Consider the following 13,967-nt stretch of genomic DNA (forward strand, 5'->3'; position numbering starts at 1 on the left):
ATCTAGTAAAATATAGCCTATAATGTCTCGATATTCAGAGTGAGACAATGTAAATAAAGCTGTATTTTGGTCCCTTGTGAACAATTTTGGCAGACTGTTTAGTTTTGAAGTGCCAGTTGGGCTTTCAATTCCTATGCTTGTTAATATGATTGTTTGACAAAACTAACCAACAAGCCATCTGCAAGGTACTTTGGGCTATACAGAATTCCACAGACACCAAAAAGACATATCTAATGGTAATGCAAACGAAAGCTTTAGCCAATCTATAAAAAGCACTGATTCATTTTTTAAAAATGTATAGCTGATTATATTTCAAACTAAATTTAAACCAAGGTTGCTGACAGAAATGTGATTATTATTATGGTTCAGATTGAAATCATTTTCAAGTTAGTGCATAGTTCCAAAACTATGTTAGCTGTACTGATAGATACCCTGCATGTATGTCAAAATAAAGGTCTTGTTGTTAAAGCGAATCTAACAGGAGTCAAAAATCATTATAGTGGAATTCAATGGAAAATCTGTTTTGCATAAATGGAACTATTATTTGTCCACAATAGCCCAGTTTGTTTTCAAGAGTTTGAACTGAGAGAACTAGAAAGAGCATGTGAAAGCATAACCACAATTGGTTACAAAAATAAAACATGAGTCAACTAATTTTTCAAGACTTTTCTGAAATCACACACTACAACATATAGGGTTATTCACTAACAAGTATTTAACCCCTTAAGGACCAAACTTCTGGAATAAAATGGAATCATGACATGTCACACATGTCACGTGTCCTTAAGGGGTTAAAGTGAATTTCCCATTTATGGCCAAAGTAGTCAAAATAGAACAATTCTGTAATTTAGCTATGCTTTTATTTAAGCTTAAATTCACTTTGAACTTACTTTAGTGGATAACCCTTGTAAAGTGTAAAGGAACATGAATAGGATATGAGTATAATATATTGTCTTGCGTGTGCAATTTACACTGTTTGTCAATGCCAGTGTACTACACCATAAGTAATATGTAGTATCATGAAAATGATATGGAAAACTGAAGCATTGTACATTTCATCAGACATATTGAAAGGACCTCATTGTCCATTGATTTAAAAGATATAGAACTTAACATTATATAAACTGAAAATAATGAAAGCCCAACATAATGACATTATAAACATATTTTAGTATAAAAAAATAGAAATCCACGTTGTTCTCAGTTTGTTTGACTTTCACGGAATAGCCAACCACTCCTCATGTTTTCATTCACACCAAATATCCAAAATGTTGCTTATCTAACCTTATTAATGGACAATAAAGAAAACTCAGGTTGCACTTGGGACTGTATATTGCACGGGACAGTGGCTTATTTAGAATAACTTGCATGTTATATATGAAAATTCTCATACGGTAATGTGAAGGTCTATTCACTAAAATCACTTCTCTCACACATCTCATCTCAGATTAAATTTAAACTGGTGACACAAACTAACTGTAACTAACGATACTAACAAATCCCTCAGCAAGTCCACTGTTCATTTAATTTCTTCTTTATACACCCCTTCTCTTTCCATTGGCTCTTTGGGTGTCCTTTCTGTTATTTATTCCCACATTGCTAATTTTTACCTAAAGGAATTCGCAAGTGCAGCATCATTCCTCTGGAATACCTTGCATCGTCCTATCAGACTTTCTCCTAGCACTTATAGTCCTTTCCAAAATTCCCTTAAAATGAATTTCTTTTGGAATGCTTATCACTATCTTCTTGAATAACTTCTTTTATTACAATAGTCTTTTTCTCCCATGACACATAATCTGTGCTTCCAAAGTCCACCTCATTCTCTCACCTTCCTTTTTGCAGTTCCTTCCATACAGTGTAGGACTATATATAGTGCTAATGTGAGCCTGAGGATATGCAAACTAAGGCTTTTGGTCTATTCCATTTCCCCTTTTTATTGTCATTATTTTCTTGTAATTACTTTATTTTGGTGTGTATTTTAGTATGTGGTGTTATTCCAATTAATAAAGACTATACTTATCTTTAATTCTAGTACTACCAGTAAGAATTACATTATTAATGGTGGTAACTGTTTGAGACTTAAACCCCTTTTCCTTTGTGTGTGTATGTGGTAGATGGGGAGATAAACTCTCTCACTTTCTCTTTGTTGATCGTCTAACTTATCTGGGTTTATAAATCTAAGAATAAGAGAGCGCAATAAAAACTTTCAACACTATAAAATATCAATAATATCTATAAAAAAATGTAGAATGAATATTTCAAAAGCAGCTATACACATAAGAAATTCCCTTTAAACTTTCAAGTCAATAAGCGTATAATAGTTTAATAGTTTATGACCGGGAGTTCTCACACCACCTGCACTTCAACGTGTTTTGCCCGTACTTGCAGGCATTCTCAAGATAGACTATCTTGAGAAAGCCCCAAGTACAGGCGAAACACGTTGAAGTGCAGGCGGTGAGAGAACTGCAGAGCTTGGTAACAGTAGCATTCTCCGGCGTCCTCCCAGTCATAGACTATTATTCTTCGGCTTGAACGTTCAGCCAGCACGTGGAAGACAAGAGGATCGGACGGTATCGTTAACTATACCTACTGTAAACAAAAGCCCTTATTGTGGTTTCTTGGAGAAAAGTTCCACAACTTATTAATGTAAGGGTTTATTTTTGGGGTAGAGAGGTTCTTTGATTTTTTGCCTAATAAACACAGAGTTATGCTATGTAGATTTCTTTGTATCCTTGTCATTTTCCAAAAAGGACATCCTATCAGTCCGGCCGGGTATAGGAAACAGAAGCTCATGTACCGCGGACCAGAGAGGAGCTTGGCCATGCTACACAGGGAAGGGGAGGTGAAGAGAAGGGGAGGTGAAGAGAAGGGGAGGTGAAGAGAAGGGGAGGTGGGGAGAAGGGGTGGTGAGGAGAACATGGTGGGGGATGTGAGGAGAACACGGGAGGGGAGTGAGGAGAAAGTGTGTGGGGGAGGAAAAGTCCACTAAGGGAGGGGGGTGAGGAGAACGTGGATGGGAGTGTGAAGAGAATGGGGGGGGATAATCCACTAAGGGAGGGAGGCGGTGTGTGAGGAGAATGTGGAAGGGAGGGGGGTGAGGAGAATGTGGGGCGGAGTCCACTAAGGGAGGGGGAGAGGGGAGGGAGAACATGGGAGGGTGAGGAGAATGTGTGGGGGTTCCGGGGGAGTCTACTAACGGAGGTGTGTGGTGAGGAGAAGGTGGAAGGGAGAGTGAGGAGAATGGGGGGGAAGAGTCCACTAAGGGAAGGTGTGTGGAGAATGTGGGGAGGTTGAGGAGAACGTGGGGGGAGAGATAACTAAGGTAGAGAAGAGGTGGTGGAGAGACCACCAGGGGAGGGGGGTGAGGAGAGACCACTAAAGGGGAGTTGTGGGAGAGCAGAGACCACTAAGTAAGGGAGGGGGGTGGAGGAGAGACCACTAGGGGAGGGGGAGTGAGAAGAGACCACTAGGGGAGGGTGGGGGAGAGGAGAGACCACTAAGGGTGGGTCGGAGGGAGGAGAGACCACTAATGGAAAGAGGGAGAAGAGGGGAGAGATGACTAATGGAAAGGGGGGGGAGAGTTCACTACAGGGGGCTGAGGAGAGCAGATACCACTAAGGGGGAGACGAGAGACCACTAATGGAAAGTTGGAGAGAAGAGGAGAGACCACTAAGGGGGGGGGGGAGTAGAGGTCACTAAGGGGCAGGGGGCAGCTCTAAGGGAGGGAAGGGAGAGCTCTGTAGGAGAAGGGACAGGACAGGGAGCACTTTCACACTACGCACACACACACAAACACACACACAATGCATCCCTTTACATACACAGAAACACACAATGCATCCCTAAACATACAGAAACACAACATTCTTCCCTTACATACAGAGCAACACACAATGCATCCATTACACACACTATGCAACCCTTACACACAAAGACAATGCATCCTTTGCACACATACACAGAAACACACAATGCATCGCTTACACACAAACACACACTGCTTTCTATCCCTTACACAAAAACACACTGCATCACCCACACACACTGGTATCCCTATACACTACATTCCAATAGCACACACATTAGATCCTCTACAATAACACATAACATATCCTCTACACACTCCACTCCCTGTGAGCGAACTCATGGGTGGAACATGTAGGTGGACTTATGGGTGGGCCTTATGGGCATACTCACTGCCACGCCCTGGGGCCCAGACCTTGAGATGTGTAAGTTCTTCCAGAACATTAAATTTTGTGACCCCAGTTACAAACAGCCTCCAGAGATCCTGTTCTACACCAGATCAGTGGAGCCAAACTGCAGCCAGAACACATCATCATCCTAATCTGGTTGCAAGTAGGCAATCTAGTATATTATTAGTGACACTAATCTCTAATTTACCTCACATTAAAGGGACACAGCAGCTTAATGAAGTGGTTATGGTGTCTATAGCCTTTTTATTTTCAAAAATCCTTGCACGGGCCCTGACCATTATGGTTCTATAGTCCTCCTCCTTTGCATTGTTGTCCTGGCAGTGATTGACCTGAACTGGCTCATAATGTTATTTTGTACAACATTAATACACATTTTAAAACAAAAATGAGTTTCATGCAAAAAAGGGTTAACACAAGTTACAGATTCTGTTCCTTGTTTTCTTCAAAGATATAATGATCATTCAATGATATCATTTCCAGAGAAGTGATAATTCCAGATGAATGTAACATTTGGCTCCCGGTGCTTATGTTTTTATCTATTTCTGTTTGTTTCTTTTTATTTTTTTTTTCACATGTCTATATTTTTACACTTTCATTTTCTATTCCAACTGTCATTTTAAAAGGACACTTCAGACCCCAAATCATTTTAAAGGATCACTATAGTTTTCCTGACACTGTAGTGCCCTAAGGTGGGCTCCACCCTCAGGGTTCCCCTCCCTTGGTGCTGAAGGGGTTAAAACATCTGAAGGGTTAAAACCTGAGGGATCTGGCACCCAGACCACTTCATTGAGCTGAAGTGGTCTGGGTGCCTATAGTGTCCCTTTAAGGACAAAAATAATGACAAAAACATTGTAGCTCCTAAAACACTTTTCATGTAAACACTACTGTGTTTACATGAAAATGCATGAAGGGAGCTATTATACTCACCAGAACAACTACATTAAGCTGTAATTGTTCTGATGACTATAGTGTCCATTTAAAGATGCATGAAAGTGAAAGAACTACAGTTTTTGCAAGCTGGTGTTTGAATACCTCTAATGAAAAAAAGCAAAACTAAAGGCAAGCATGTTTTAATTTTCATTTTACTACACAGTGAATTTTTGTAAAAAATTTTTTTTTACTAATCTATGATATTGTCACATTTAAAATAATGGTGTAATATTTTGGATTGAAATGAGTGGAGAAGATTACAATTTATATAGAAAATTAAAGCACTGTAATGTTCAGAAAAGCTGAACTTGATGGACTTGATTGTTTTTTCAAACTGTATTACTATGTTGTGACCATGAAAGATTTATTCAAAACATAGGATACATATGTATAAGTTGCACTAAAAAACTAATTTAGCTAAATTAAATTAGCTATGATTAGGGATGCTGCAAAATAAAATAAAATAACATAAATTAACACAATTATAGTTTTTCACATATTTACAGAAATATTAATGTATCACCATCTGAGATTGGACATTAATATATACCCTTCAGGGTGATCTCCTCTTCTCCTCCAAGCTACTGTAATTTTAAAGAAGAATTGTCACTTCTCTGGCACTTACACAATTAAGGAAAACACTGACAGGGTTATTTAGTAAAGTGAAAATTCAAAGTGAATTCAAATGGACATTCAAATTTAAATCCAAAAAGGCCAACTTAAAAAGAAAACCTCTAATTTAACTATGCTTCCAAAGCAGCTAAATGGCCTAAAAATTGAAGTTCCCTCTGAATTTAGCTTGTAGTTTCACTCAGTTATCATTTGTAAAATCTTAATTTTCAGTTCAATAAATTACATCTTAATTCAGTGCCGATAAGACAAATGATCAGGAGAAATAGAAACATTGTTCGATTGCATCTTTTAATCTCAGCTACTACGGTTCTTTCATGACATTGGAAATCACCAGAAATTAAATACATTCCTAATCTATTGTTTGATAATATGAAATGGGAAATCATACTTAGACCACTATCTGATACACGCAATTTTCTTCGATATGAATGGGATACTTGGCAAACAGATGTCAGACAAAAATATAACTTACATACGTGACCTGACCAGGTATGGATATTTAAGATGTGATATTCGGTTTATGACATTCAAAGTTATTTTGCACTATGATAAATCATTCTTATTTTATTACTATATTTCCGTTTTGCGCATAATCAAACTACATCACTATGCCCCAGTTTTTTGTTTTTGTCTTTTTGTTTACATTTGTTTACATTTTTGTATTATAAAAATGTTAAACTTTTCAATGAAAAATATTTGAAAGAAACAATGCTTAATTTCTCATATTTCTATATACCTTTTCTATACTGAGAGCAAAAGACAGAGCTTATAACGACTGATGGGGAGCTAAGATGGAGGTGCCAGTGGCAGGATAAAGAGAAGTGAATTTAGACATTCAATCTTGTTTTTTCACTACACAGACAAACATTGGTTAAATATAAGGATATGTAAACATATAGGGAGTAAGAAAATAAAGTGGATTCTAAGAGAATTTAAAATTTAAGGCCAGAATAGCCAACCTAAAAGCATACCTGACTCAGAGATTTTTTCCATTTTGGCTATTTTGATGGTAAATGTAAAATTCACTTTGAATTCTCACTTTAATAAATAACCAATTTAAACACCTTTAAAGTGACAATCTCCCTTAGATCATGCAGACTCTAGTACTAAATGTAAGGGTAATAGTGTAATTATGACTTCTTTGCGATGGTGGCAGAGTAACTTCTGTTTAAACTACCTTTGTCAAAGGATGAATGAAAACAATAATTCAATTTATCAGAACATTTTTGTGCTAGAAATGCATTCCATGTTTCAAAGAAATTTTGTTTGGATTTTGTTTTAACAAAAAGCTCTTGGTAAAAAAGTCACTTTTTATTTTATTTTATAGATTTTGTTAATACATGTGTATATTAGAAGGCATGTCTAGAGACACAGTGTCTCCAAAGGAAGCATGTTAAATGTTTATTTATCAAAACCACAGAAACATTGACTTCCAAATGTATTACTGCATATAGAAACATTAAGTAACTATCTTGCTGATAATACTGATGTGCATTCCAGTTGAACTAATGCACAAAATCCAAACATAGAAAGGAAAGTCTGTAGGGAAAAAAAATAAAAGAAAACAAGGTTTCGGTTACTTCACTAGACACCAGTAATCTTTCCCAAGGGATTTTTTGGGATATACTTTCATCAGTAAAGTGACACCTCTTGAGAATGACTACTATTTTAGCACCTCCCCCGCACTCTAATGCATTGTCCCTTTTTTATAAAGAGTATCTGGAGTATATTTTTTCTAGAATTTTCATTTGATGCTTTTTTTCTATATGTGTCTTTTAACATTGAGATCTGTGCTGCGTGAACCTCTCAAATAATCACAGTCACTTCATTCCATCCTTTCAAGCACATGCTATTGCATTTAAACAAGTGATGTAGACGGACAGACACAGAAATATGTAGATGGATGGGCAGACAGTAATCTAACATTATTTCAACAATATGATCATGTTTTTAAATTCTGTACTGTCCTGATAGGCCCCATTGGGCTTTTCCTGGACGTAACAGAAGTGCCAGTAGTTCCCGCTATAAAACAGAATAAGGCAGGGCTGCAGGTAGGCTCATTGGTGCCTGAGTGAGACTTTTAAGTGTGCACTACAGAAGGGCGATGGGGTGATAATTAACATGTGTACTGCAAGATCGAGATTGATGATGAGTAACGATGACTGTATCTTTGTGTGTGTGTGTCAGTTTATGTATATTTGCATGTGTGTCAGTATTTGTAAATCTGTGTGCATGTATCTGTGCATGGGTGTCAGTGTTTGTGGATTTGTGTGTGGATCTGTGCATGTCTGTCAGTGTTTGTGGATCAGTGCATGTGTATCTGTCAGTGTCTCAGTATATCTGTGCATATAATACACTCTGTGTGTGCATCTCTTTTGTGTGTGTCTGTGTGTGTATGTGTGTATCTGTGTACATCTGTGTGTGGCAGTGTTTCTGTGTTTCTGTGTGTGGTAATGCGCATGTGTACATATACACATGTTTGTAAATTTATATGTAAATGTGAATACATGCCTGCATGCAAACACCAACATTATACACAAACATACCCCTGCATTAAACCAGAACACCATATACAAGCACACACCTGCATTCAAATATCAACCCTGTGCACAAAATACCCTGCAATTAAACACCAACACTGCACACAAGCTTACACCTGCTTTCAAACATTAACACTACAAAAATAAAAACACACCCCTGCATTTAAATGCCAAAGCTATACAAAATCGCACCCCTGCATTCAAACACTAACACTACACACAAACACACCCTTGAATTTAAATACCAACATTACAAACAAACTTTTCTTAATGAGCTTGTTGTGTGTGCAGTGAGCTTTCTGTAGTGAGCTGTGAGTAGTATTTTTTCTGTAGTGAGCTTGTGTGTAGTGACTAAACACTAGCACTAGAAGCAAACACAGCCGTGCATGCAAACACCAATACTGCACAAATACACACATGCATTCAAACATCAACATTATACAAAATACACAAACATTCAAACGCATGCCTATAGTCACACACAAGCACCATCACAAATACAACCCTACTGGGATGGGAAAATGGCAGATCCACAGTTGGCAAAGCATTGTGGGAGATGCAACACAGTTAAGTATATACCTTTTGGCAACCCCTGTAGTAAAGGGAGACCCGAAAATATTTTTCCACCGGGGCCTTATTTTTCATTAGTTCAGTCACTGCTTTTCATTAGTTCAGTCACTGCTTGCCTCTGCTGATATACGTAAAGGGTGAGACAGCACAACATTTCTTCACAATTTCCTCCTAGAGCTTGTACACCGAAAAGACATATCATATTTGCAAAATGCCCAACAAAAACTTTAATTATTTTCTACCACAAGCTGACATAAACTGGTGAAAAAATTACAGCACATAAAGGGACATTATACACCAAATGAGATACCTTAAAGCAGTGCTTAAACCATTTTGGGAATCTTCTTTAGCCTCTGGCATTTCCTCTGCTCACATCAGTGCTGCACTCTTGTGCATACATGATACATGAGAGTGCACAACTGATGTCTATGGATGTCTATGGAGGATCCTGCAAGATCTGTTTTACTGGTGCACTCTCTTTCACCAACCTACCATTGCATGACTTTGTAGGGTACTTCACAAAAAATATTAATAAAGTAAGACAAGAGATCTCAACAATCTCCTCCGCTTACAGCAAATGTGGCACCTAGCCTTATGTTCAGTACTGAGCTCACAGTCAGCATATGCTAAGAATTTTCTATACTAATTCCATCCTCTCTACCCAGCTGATCATATGTGATTCCATTTTACTGTGTCTTTGTCTTCTATTCATGTTCTATCTCTTACCATAATTTCCAATCCTACTCTTTCTACTTGTATCCTTCCTACTCAATTTAAACATGTAACCCTCACTCACATCTAGAAATGCCAAAACACAATGCATACTTCCCATCCAGGTAATATCCCGTCTCCTTACAACCACTGAGTTCCTTAAAATACTTCCATATGATAGTGATTGAATTTCTCTGAATCCAACTCCCTTCCTGACCCACTTCCTCCTAGTTCCCATTCTGGATACTCAGCTGGATTTATAGTTGACTACAGGTGATTACAGCTAAATCTGAAAGTCAGTACTAAAGAGGAATTCCTATTGATCTTTCTGTTACTTTCAGCACTTTGGACCAACAGCTTTTTATTCTTATGCTCCGTAAACTTGGCCTATGTGTCCCTACTTGATTATGTGTCTCATCTTATTTCCCAATGCTTGTTTAGTTTTTAATTTTTGACACTTCCTTTTTCAAGCCACTGCATTTTATCTGTGCCCTATTTTCTTCTCACTCTACACTGCCTTACCTGGCATGATCATTTGGACTTTAGTATCACTTTTATGCTCTGTCATGGACATAGCTTCTTTTTATCCTCCTTTGCAAATATCCTGTTAAAATAATCTATTTTCTCTTTTATAACACACGTATGCACTGCAAACTTTTCCCTACAAGACTTCTGTAGGATTGTACTCATAAAATTTCCCTTCACCAGTCAAATAGACTTTTCCATACTCTTTAGTCCTTAAGCAACTAATACATTAATGTCTTGCCCTTCTACATGATCTTTGTCATAACTAATCTAAGCTTCCTTTTCTCTTCTGTTTCACTCCTATAATGTTTACAGATTTACATTGTTAATAAACAGTAATTTATATTTACTTTGAACAGAATGTTCTTTACCAATATCTTTTTTTGTAAATGTACCTCTTTTCCTGTAGATTATAAGTTTGTTTTAGCAGGGTCTTCACCAGCGTTTGTCCCTGAAAATCAAACTTGTCTTGTTGAGTTTACTGGCATGTGTTGTACGGCAAGTACTTTAGAACTTTATTAAAAAAAAAAATATGATAATATTAGTAATATAAGCATGGTATATAAATATACTATATTTTTGACCTCTTTATCACGTCTGAAAATAAGGGGAAAAAAACACTCCTGAAATAAGATGGAAAAACAGACCTCTTAAACAGTCATCACCCAATTCCCTTGAGAGTTAAGCCAATCTCTGGCTATCTGTCATCTCAAATGTTTTTGCCAGACTAAGATTTGTAATGTTTAGTTCCGTTTTAGTTTTCAGCAGAATTGTTTTGTATGGTCAAGATTCCATATTATATTTTCTTCTTAAATCACACGTATTCATGCACGGAATGACTAACAGATAATAGAAGTTATCTCTTCCAGATGTTCACCTATTAGTCAGTTTATGTTCTAAGCTGATCTAACGTGGTAAGTTAGAAAGTCACGTTAAGTTTAAAAGCAATTTCTAACACTAAACATGACATATTTTAATGTTTGTCTATGCTTGCTTATGTTTTTGTATTATTCATATTCTTTATTTAGACCCTCTGCTATTTAATAATAATTGCAAAGGTGACTGTTAAATACATATGTATATATATTTTTTTTTTTTTGGTTTATTTTTTGTATTATCCTGAAAGTAGAGCAAAGATCCTAACAATAACAGTGATTCAGAATGACTCATTTTAACACACAGTGCAAAGGATAAGAGATATGTTGAATTCCCATAATTCTATTAAATATACATTTGGTGTTACTTATTAGATTACAGAGACACAGATGTAAAGTATAAAGAATTTAACTTAAAACGTGTAAATCTAATAAACGCCTGGTCTATTACCTGTTTATAGGTATGTACTGAAATTAAACTCCACTAACGGTTTATTACAGTGTTGCAGATGTATTTCAAAATACAGGATGCAATTATATCTGTTTGGTAATATGAGCAGAAGAAATCCAGTGGTAGATATAGTTATACATGGGATGTACTGGATTAAAAGCATGATAGTTAATTTGTGAATGTAATGGACTGTAAAACATATTTACAAGCACAGCAAATCCATATTTTAAAAAGCCTGTTCACTCTAGTTTTCAGGTAATGGATCTTATTTAACAATATATTTACGAGTTACTGAAAAAAGATTTCCTGTAAGTCAAAATAAATAAATACATTTTAAATATCGAGAATAGTATGTGTTTTATAGTTTTTGAAGTTGCTATTGTTTTGTTGTTCAATCTCACAATTTCTTTTCCACAAAAATTGATCATATATAAAAATCAAAGTGAATAATACAAAAGTTTACAATCATTTGCCTCGTATATTTATGCCTTGTGTTGGAAAGCACAGTTTAAGAACCGAAATTGTAATGAAAGACCCGAAGAAGTAAGAAAAAAGAAATAAAAATGTTTTAATATCTCTTTGTTTAGCACATACAACTGACATATGTAGGAGCAAGAGCCAACACCGGCATGTAATATATCAGACTTCAGATGTGGACTTACCCAGGTGACAGGGCAAGGGGGAACGAGGGAGGGGGGGAAATGGCTTCCAGCCACTCTGAAATCAAGTTATGATAGCGGAAACATTCACAATTTAATAGAGCTACTGCAATGGCACTTCTCTCCTTCTAATGTCTGATGAAAAGAGGAGCATTTCCTCACTAGAACCCCATGACCTCTTTATATTTCACTGGTCCTAGGAATTTTGATAAATCTTTATAATAAAAGAGGATACATGTTCCCCTGTTGGGTAGGGGAACATTATAATTTATTTTCTGCAATAAAAGGTATTATTTTGGGCTCATATGCTCCATAACTTTGATGCTGGTTACATTGCAAGGTCCTTCAGTCAAAAGACCCAGGGCCAGCGCTCCCTATAGGCAAACTAGGCGGCCGCCTAGGGCGCTGCTTAAGGGGGTGCACCAGCCCTGGCTTTATGTTTGTGCTGCTGCCCTTCCATCAGCTTAGATTATTCTAAGTATGCCACCGGCCATTTTACGGGGTTTTAGTAAGCACTTACGTTGTTCCTGACTAGCACCCGGTAGAATACCAGCCTGGCGGCATACTCAACAGCCCTCAGACATTGGTCCTTCCCAGGCATAACAGGAACAGGAAGTATGCTGAGAAAAGGATGTGATGGGCAGCCAGGCACAGGCAACGAACAGCAATAAAGGTAAGGTATCGCAGAGAATGTGTGTTAGTCTGCTTCAGTCAGTATGTTTATGTATTTCAGTCTGTATGGGTCAGTGTGTATGTCTGAATGGGTCAGTGTGTGTCTCTATGGGTCAGTGTGTCTGTCTGTATGGATCAGTGTGTGTCTGTATGGGTCAGTGTTTGTGTCTGCATGGGCCACTGTGTCTGCATAGGTCAATGTGTGTGCCTGCATGGGTCAGTGTGTCTATATGTGTGTCTCTGTATGTGTGTGTCTGCATGGATCAGTGTTTGCATATGGGTCAGTGTGTGTCAGTCTACATGGGTTAGTGTGTCAGTTTGCATGGGTCAGTGTGTCTATATGTGTGTGTGTCTGCATTAGTCAGTGTGTCTGTCTGTGTGTGTCTCTGCATGGGTCAGTGTGTCTGTTTGTGTGTGTCTGCATGGATCAGTGTGTGTATATGAGTCTGTGTGCATCAGTCTACATGAGTTAGTGCATGTGTGTCAGTTTGTACGTTCAGTGTGTGTCTACTTGAGTCAGCGTGTGTATTAGTCTGCATGATTGGGTGAAGCAAATGGGGCGGCAAATTTGTTTTAGTCTATGGCGCCAAAAATGCTTGCACCGGCCCTGACCAGACCATTCTACCAGGTTTACTATTTCAGGTAAAATTCAACTGCTACCAGAACAATAAGGGAAATCGCTGAACATGAAGTCCCATTACTGACTTCTGTTCTGATATTCATGGAGATTATTTTGGGCATACTAATATCTGGACTTCGCAGCCAATGTATGGCTTTAAGCTGTAGAGTCATCCTGCATAATATAATATCATAGCTTGTTTGTGACAAACATTTGGCTGATATGTTTCACATGGTCTCTGTACCTAGATCCGTAAATGTGATGATCATTCCTAACATTGCATTGTTATCATTCTTGGGAATTATATGCTTGGACTGGTGTTGATATCTTTGCAGATAAAACAAACTGCAGAGTGATCTTATTATCACCATAGGCTCTGCCGTAAGTACTTCATCGCTATCTGAAGTTAAGGTCAGTGTAAGTATGTGGTTGCTTGTTCTCATAAGGACAACTGAATATCTTCTACTATCCTGCTTATTACATGCCTGTTGTCACAATGGATACTGCGCCTCTGGTTACCACCTTTTAATCTGTGCCCTGCCTATTGCCTATCTCCTAATAACATTGC

The sequence above is a fragment of the Pelobates fuscus genome, chromosome 3 (genome assembly GCF_036172605.1).
Source record: "Pelobates fuscus isolate aPelFus1 chromosome 3, aPelFus1.pri, whole genome shotgun sequence".
In the NCBI taxonomy this organism is placed as follows: Eukaryota; Metazoa; Chordata; class Amphibia; order Anura; family Pelobatidae; genus Pelobates; species Pelobates fuscus.